This window comes from Gavialis gangeticus, unplaced genomic scaffold, assembly GCF_001723915.1.
Source record: "Gavialis gangeticus isolate Ggan-Ray unplaced genomic scaffold, GavGan_comp1, whole genome shotgun sequence".
NCBI lineage: Eukaryota > Metazoa > Chordata > Crocodylia > Gavialidae > Gavialis > Gavialis gangeticus.
In genome coordinates, this window is record NW_017728997.1 from 49023246 (window position 1) to 49031011 (window position 7766).

Consider the following 7766-nt stretch of genomic DNA (forward strand, 5'->3'; position numbering starts at 1 on the left):
AATTATGTTAGCTACTGATGAATAAATCTAAGATAGCTTTATGCTGTGAAATGGGCTTAGGGGTATTTTTTGACGGGAACAGAAAAAAGGAAGAAATGTTGGCCACAAGTCAGTTCGGATATATAAGCTAATAAGTTATCTAAAATATGTTTGCTTCTCCAAGCTAATTAGACAGCAGGTTCAAGAGAGAAAAAGTCACTTTTAAAGGTAAAGGTAACTTGGTTGTTAAGGTCTTTGAACCTCAGAATGGAATAAGATTTTAATGGTTTTAAACATAATCCTAAAATACTGTTTGAACCATTTCAAATAATCCTAGAATACTGTTGAAACTGTTTAAATTTCAGTAGTCATAAGAAGTGTTCATTATAAATAGGGGTCTACCTAAATTGCAGGGCTACTTACCAATTTTTGCAGGCTGATCATGGCATAAAGTTCTAATTCCATGGCCATTTCATGGCAGCTCCACCCCTTGACACTGATTGGCAGGGAGGCCCCAGGAGGAAGAAAGGACAAGACGGTGCCTGCCATCTTGATCGCTGGTTGCCTTTGTGCAGCCCCACCCCTTGGCACTGATTGGTGGAGAGGCACGGGGGAGAGGAGGAAGAACGAGGGGGCAAGCTGCCATCTTGCCTGCTGGCCTTCATGCCACCCCACCAGCCAGCGCATGGCAGCAGACATCACTGTCTCCCACTGAAGAGTCATCATTTTATTTTTATTAAGTTTTTGTTGTTGTTGATTTTGTGTATTGAATAGAAATCCATGAAACCGCCAATTAAGTAGGTCCCTAAATATAAATAGTACTGAAACATCCCTTTTTCATCAGAGAGCTCAAAATTACTAATGCTGTAGAATAGCAAGGCAGTTCCTTTGGGTTTAACATTTTAAGTCTTAAAATACTGATTGGAAAACTGGTCAAAAAGAAAACAGCCTGTTTGATTACTATAGAGGCTTCCACAACATCCTTTTCATAAATTTCATAGACATTAGGACCAGAAGGGACCTCATAAAATCATTGGGTCCCGCCCCCAGCCCCCTAGCAGGAAGTCAGCTAGGGTTAAAGGATCCCAGCAAGGTAAGCATCCAACTGTTTCTTAAGTGTCCAGAGTAGATGCTTGCGCCAGCTCTGGGGGGAGTCTATTCAAGGCTTTGGGGGCTCGGACAGTAAAGAAGTTTTTCCTTATGTCCAGCCAAAAACAGTCTTGCAGGAGTTTGTGACCATTAGACCTTGTTACTCCTTGTTGTGGTCTGGTGAACGGGCGTTCCCCCAGATCCTGATGCACACCCCTTTATGAACTTACAGGCTGCCACCAAGACCCCCATGAGCCTGCACTTCTCCAAGCTAAAGAGTCCCATGCCTCTCAGCCTCTTTCCCTAAGGCCTGTTTTTCTTGCCCTCTGATCATGCATGTGGCTCTCCTCTGGACTCTTTCAAATTTCTCCACATCCTTTCTGAATTGTGGAACCCAGAATTGGATGCAGTACTCCAGATGCGGCCTCACCAAGGCCGAGTACAGCAGGAGGATGACATCCTGGGTCTTGGTCGAGAAGCATCGGTAGATATAAGCCAGAGTTTTGTCTGCTTTGCTGGTTGCGGTATCACATTGGTGGCTCATGTTCATCTTGTGATCAGTCATGACCCCCAAGTCTCTTTTGGCCATGGTGCTAGCAAGTGCATCATGACTAAGCCTATAAGTGTGATGTGGGTTTCCCCCTCCCCGCCCCCCCGTGAGGTGCAGCACCTTGCATTTCCCCATACTGAATGCCATCAGGTTTACAACTGCCCACCTTGCAAATCTATCGAGGATAGCCTGGTGATTCAAGCAGACCTTAAGTGTGGACACTTCCCTGAAGTTTGGTGTCATCAGCAGATTTAGCCAGTCTGCTAACCAGAGTCCAAATCGTTTATAAAGATGTTAAAGAGTACAGGTCTGAGAATGGAGCCTTGGGGGATACCACTGGTCACCGAATGTCATGTTGATTCAGTTCCATCGACTACCACTCTCTGGGTCCAACCTTGGAGCCAGTTCCCCAGCCATTGCACTGTAGGATAGTTAAGGCCGTAGTTACCCAATTTTTCCATGAGAACATCATGGGACACCAGGTCAAAGGCTTTTTTAAAGTCCAAATATATGATATCAACCTCTTTCCCCTTTGTCCAAGTGATGCATTACCTGGCCATAGAAGGAAATAAGGTTGGCCAGGCAACAAACCCATGCTGGCTATCCCTCAGAACGCTGTTTTCTGTTAGCCTGTCGAGAATGATTTCTTTGATACTTTTTGCAAGGTCTTTCCAGGGACTGAGGTAAAACTGATCGCCCTGAAGTTTCCTGGATCTTCTTTCCTTCCTTTCTTGAAGATAGGCACTGCACTGGCCCCCTTTCAATCTTCAGGTACTTTGCCCAAGCACCACAAGTTCTCAGATATCCTTGCCAGTGGCAGCACTACCAGCAAGGAAGATTCGCTTGAGAATTTAAGCTTTGCACCAGTACTCTACTGATAACAGAAATAGGAACGGTTTTTTTGGATGCAAACTTGGGATTTTGATCCAAACTTTAAATTTAATCATGTGTAATAAGTGTATGTAGCTCTGCTTTAGTCATTAGTCTTACTTAACCAGATAAAATTTGAATGAACATGTCAATCTTATCTGCATAAAATGTCTGACACTATTAGAACCAGAAAACATGGGGTGTATTTCTGCATGGAACACCCCAAGCAGTCACTCTTGCATTGTAAAATGCATTCCAGATAGAAGTGTTATTCATAAAGGAACTGAACTCCTGTTTGAATACCAAGATGCCCACAGAGGTAATACCACTCAAAAGAACTGCTTGTCTTTAAACAGTTTTAAAGTCTTGTCTTTTAAAATTTGAAAGTCTACTTGGGAAAAGACTTAGAATTTCGAAGTTCACAAATGGAGCCAGTTGAAATCCATACAGACAGCCACAGTGGAGAGAGGGATATTTCCTGAGATTCTTCTTTTAATATAAGAGGAATTCCCTTTTGACTACATGGAGGAATATCCTTTGATATATATGCAATATAATACTATAAAGTATGATTTCCATGAGATGAGTGATATAGTAAAGTTCATACCTGAACTTTGAGCATTTCTTTATTTCATGACTAGAAGGGTATTTTTAAAATAAAAAGAGAGAAACTTCAGGACTGTCAGAGGAGCACTGATGTCCAGGTTCAGCAAAAAGACTTACCCACACCTTCTAGTCTTAGATCTCCACCTCTGGAAATAAAGGTATAAAGGGCAAAGAAAGACCAAAGGAAATTCTAGACCCACAGATTGAGAGAAGTCCTGTTCAGAGAAGACTTATAAACTTCATTTTTTTCCAGTAAAGTTATCAAATCAATATTCATTTTTTCCAGTAAAGTTATCAACCTTGGATCAAGGTAGCTAGACCAATAAGTGCATAAAATGTACAGCTTGCCTCTGACAAAGAGCAACCTTTGAGGTAGCTGAGAATTTGAAGCGTCCATTCTCCTTTGTACATTTGAAAGGCCTGGGCAGTGGGCCAATACAGTTTCTATTGTATTCAGAGGAAGGGTTTGTTTTAAATACATTTACACCAGCAAAAGTCTAGCGTAGATGCAATTTATACCAGCAGAAAAGTGCCTCTGATGCCAGAATTTATTTCATTCACGGAAGCAATATAAGTTGCACCTGGACGGAGAGCAGTGGATGACAGAACATCTGGGCCCGTAGAAGTTGCACCTATAGTAGCAGTATAGCTATATCATGTACTCTATTTAAAGTGAACGTCCCTGGTCCTGAAAAAGGCCAACCCAAACTTAATGCAAAAATGAGTGCTTATTAAGTACACACCACTATCATAGTGGTAGTACCAGCAGGATGGATAAAAATAACATTAAAAAAATAATAAAATAAATAAATAATAATTAAAAAAATTAAAAATGGATGTTTTATTTAAATCATTTTTTATTTAATCATAAGTTTGATGTTTAAGACACTTCTTAAAAAATAAACCTATATAAAAGGTAGTTCTAACTTAAGATAGATTAAAGCCCAGAAATATCAATCGTGGAATAGGATTATAACTTCTAATTACATACTATTTGAGACAATATATTCATGTAATGTTTTTAGAAGTTTTATAAGTAGGTCACAACCGGCCATGTTAGGTGCCCAATCTTACAGGGTTCCCAGAAGCTTCTCTATAGATTAGTGAAGATTACAGAAAACCACTCAACCCAATGGGACTCAGTGCTCAGTCTAAAAGATCCCATTAAGCATCTCTGTGATGCTTACTTTCAGTTCTCAAGCTGTGGATTTGTTTCCCCAGAGATAACATCCTTGCTAACAGCACTATATGGAGATGAGAGATAACAGACCTGATTACCTACCCATCAGCCCTCTTGTCTCTCTGCAAGTTTGTGTACACACGATCAAGCCCTTACCTCTCTCTAAAAGTGCAAAGTTCCAAGAAGTGAAATGAATCAAGGATATCAAACAACAAGAATGCACTTTTCGTAGAAAGCAATGATTAAATCGAGGCTTCCTGATCAGTGCTTTAAATCGTAATTTAAATCATGATTTAAATCTACTTGATTCAACTCAAATCCACCCTGACCGGAAGCTATGAAACTGACTAGCATTCCTTGTTTTCAGTATTCAATTTTTGAGCTGCTATTAGAAGCCTGGATATTAGGGGGAGCTAATGGGTAGCAGGGCAGCTAAGACTATAGTACCAAGAGCCCAATATTCTTAAGGAACATTGTTTACAGCACTGTCAGTGCTGTGGTATTAGCAGCCCAGAAACTGCCTAGCTCCCCTCATTCTCAAGGCTTCGAACAGTGATTATCAGGGCTGCTATAAGATACCTTGAACATTATGGGAAAGAGCAGCAGTGAAACTCACTAGCTCCTGTCATTTGCCAGGCTTTAAATAGCAACCTTTTGACATCTGCTGCAACTGCCCTGTTTCTGGCACAGTTCAACAGAGTACAATTAATTACAAAATAGACTGTTACAGCTACAATCCAGTTAACCAGAGTACAATTAAGTTGCAAAATAGACAGATACTAGGTATTAAGCTGAAATGCAAATAACCCAGTGTGTTACAATGTAAGGGGCAGGCAACAGATTGGATAGGATATTGTGTTACCCATTTAAGCAAATCACATGCTTACCCAGTATGTAGAAATGTAGAGTACAACCTATTAGCAAACCTTTAAGTTAGACCCGACACCTGAATTTAGTGAGATCATGCCTCTACCAAAGATAGGAGCAAAAGAAGGAATGACACACCTCTCACAACAGCCCAATTCCCACTAATAGTGAGATAAGTATATGGCCCCAGATGCAAACTACATATTCTCAACTTGTAGATAGACAAGTATGTATGTCAGATAGCAAAAAAGCTGAAGCTAAACAAGAGCAAGGAAGAAGCCGAGCCATTGAGCATCAAAACCCTTTAAGTCAAGGACTGGTTGCTTACTGGGGGGTAAGGTCTCAACAAGGAAGCAGACTGAATTTTATTAGAAGTTTAGAATTGTGAATCCAAAAAGATGACAAAACCAGTAGGGAAATACAAATCGCCCGAGCGAGGGACTAACATTAGAGGAATGGGGGTGAGGAGGGGACTACAACTAGGTTACAGAAAATACAATTACTACAAGAATACACCTATAACTATAGGAGTTTCATTATGTCTCCTGTTTTCACAGTCCAAATAGTGATTTCATCTTCATTCTCCCAGCTTCCAGTTTAATTAAAAAGCAATGTAATGTATTTTGCTTAAAGCAGAACACATATACTTTATTTAGAAACATCTGTGTGATGTTATAAGAAATCAAAAGGGGCCAAGAATTAAAACCCATCAAGCTTCATGTTGGTAGTTCAATTTAAAAAGGGATGTTTCCTTACTAGGATGCAAGGACAATGTACAAGTGCCTCAACATTTACTTTCCCATCTGGGCAAAAGCTTTTAGTTTTATCACCACCATGTTATAGAATTGAATAGGTCTACAGCTGTGATTTTCCTGTGTTTGCTGTCATTCTGAAGCAAAGTTAAGCCAATGCAAGAAAACTAAAATCTTTTACATGGTGCTAGCTAAAGCTATACAATGTATAGTTCTTGCTGAAGAAAATAAAATGAACTGAGTAACAAGTTGTTGGGGTTTTTTAATAAATAGAAAAAACATTTATAAATCTAATGACAGAAGCATCAGAAAAATCACTTAGAGTGAAAAGAGAACACAAATCCCGTGCAATATTACAAGATGACTGATTTAGGCTCTTCTGGTGGCTGAAGCACATACTTCACAACACTACTGTTATACATAATGGTTATAGCCTACAGACATGCAAATTCAGCATTTCCAAGATTGTGTTTTTTTCAATGTGCAGCCTTATCAATATATAGCTACACATTTTTGCATTTAACCCATGCATCTCTAGGAGTAAATAAGCATCTTACATAACTGAATTTCTTATACAACTAATTCTTTCCCCTTTTATACATAAAATCAATTAAACTTATTTAACCAACTATATAAATGCAGAATATATATAGATTGATTGCAGAAGGTGACAAATTACCTGAAAATACATAGTTGCATTTCATCAGTGGTCCTTCTACATGTCACAAAGACTATTTTAAAATGGTCAAATGTCAATTACTTAACTAAGCATCCGTCAGTTGTCAACATACTAAGTCGAAAAGGGTTGGGGAGGTGGTGGGATGTCGCCCCACGTCCTAGAAATATCAACTTTCAATTTGACGATATCAAATCAAGAACTGTTTCTTAAAAAAAATACACCAAGTGTTTGGCATATGCAAAATGTTTGCTGAAGTGAAATGTCTGTTACCAGAAAAGTGCTAGGGAGTTTGGTATCATTTACTGTATAGAATTAGTAAGTGAGGCTTTGGTCAGACAACCTAATAAATAGTCAGTACTACCAGAAATTATATACAATTACTTTTATCTGCAGCATCATTGATGTTTTACTACACAATCGGACATTAAAGAAATACAGTCACCTTATAATTCCTGAGTACATTATACATAACTGCACTATCTCGTCTCACCACTAAAAACAGCCTTTGACCCTTGTGCTCCCCCCTAAAGAATCACTGACATTATTCTACATTATAAGCTTTGTACGAAATGGGAACGTATGTGTATAAACAACACTGAACATGACTTTCAAAACAGGAGTGAACACCCAGCCCCTAAAGCTTCCAAAGACTAGGTGTCCCCCCTCTTTCTCTTTACCAATCCGTGCCCCAGCCAGTTTGAGCTAGAAGACAGTAAGCCACAGCACTCGCTCCTCTGGGCTAGCAGAACAAGCAGTGCCACCCTCGCATCCAGGTGTCAAAACCATCCCCACAGCCGGGGCTAACACCAGGCTCTACCGCGCATCTTCGCTGCGTCTCGTTTCCTTTCCTGGAAGGAGCCCGGGACTCGCAGCAGGTGCGTCGCCGGCGCCCCCTGACGGCCCAGCAGCTGCAGCAGCGGCTCCCTTTCTCTCCCAACTCATCCACATAAACAAGATCATCCTAAACCTTCGACTAAAAGAGCCGGAGGAGAGGGAACCGTGCAGATAAGTAGATTAAGGCCGAAGAGAGTCGTTTTCTGATTATTCCTCCAGTCTTGCCTGTCCGTGCCCGAACGCCTCCCCCAGCCCTCCGCACGAGGGGGCAGGATGCGCACACGCACACTCGGGCTTTCCCGACCCCGTCAGCGAGGAGCTGGCACCGGCCGCCGCCCCCCCGCCCCGGCCCGTGGCCCC

General features: G+C 40.9%; 1 long non-coding RNA gene across 1 annotated transcript in view; it reads left to right on the plus strand.

Moving 5' to 3' along the window:
• Positions 1-3157: 3157 nt before the first annotated feature.
• Positions 3158-7766, plus strand: part of LOC109288908 — a 16764-nt gene continuing 12155 nt past the window's right edge. Inside the window, exons 1-2 of the long non-coding RNA XR_002095256.1 lie at positions 3158-3169; positions 3688-3689. This is a non-coding gene — a long non-coding RNA (uncharacterized LOC109288908). The remainder of the gene's footprint in view (positions 3170-3687; positions 3690-7766) is intronic.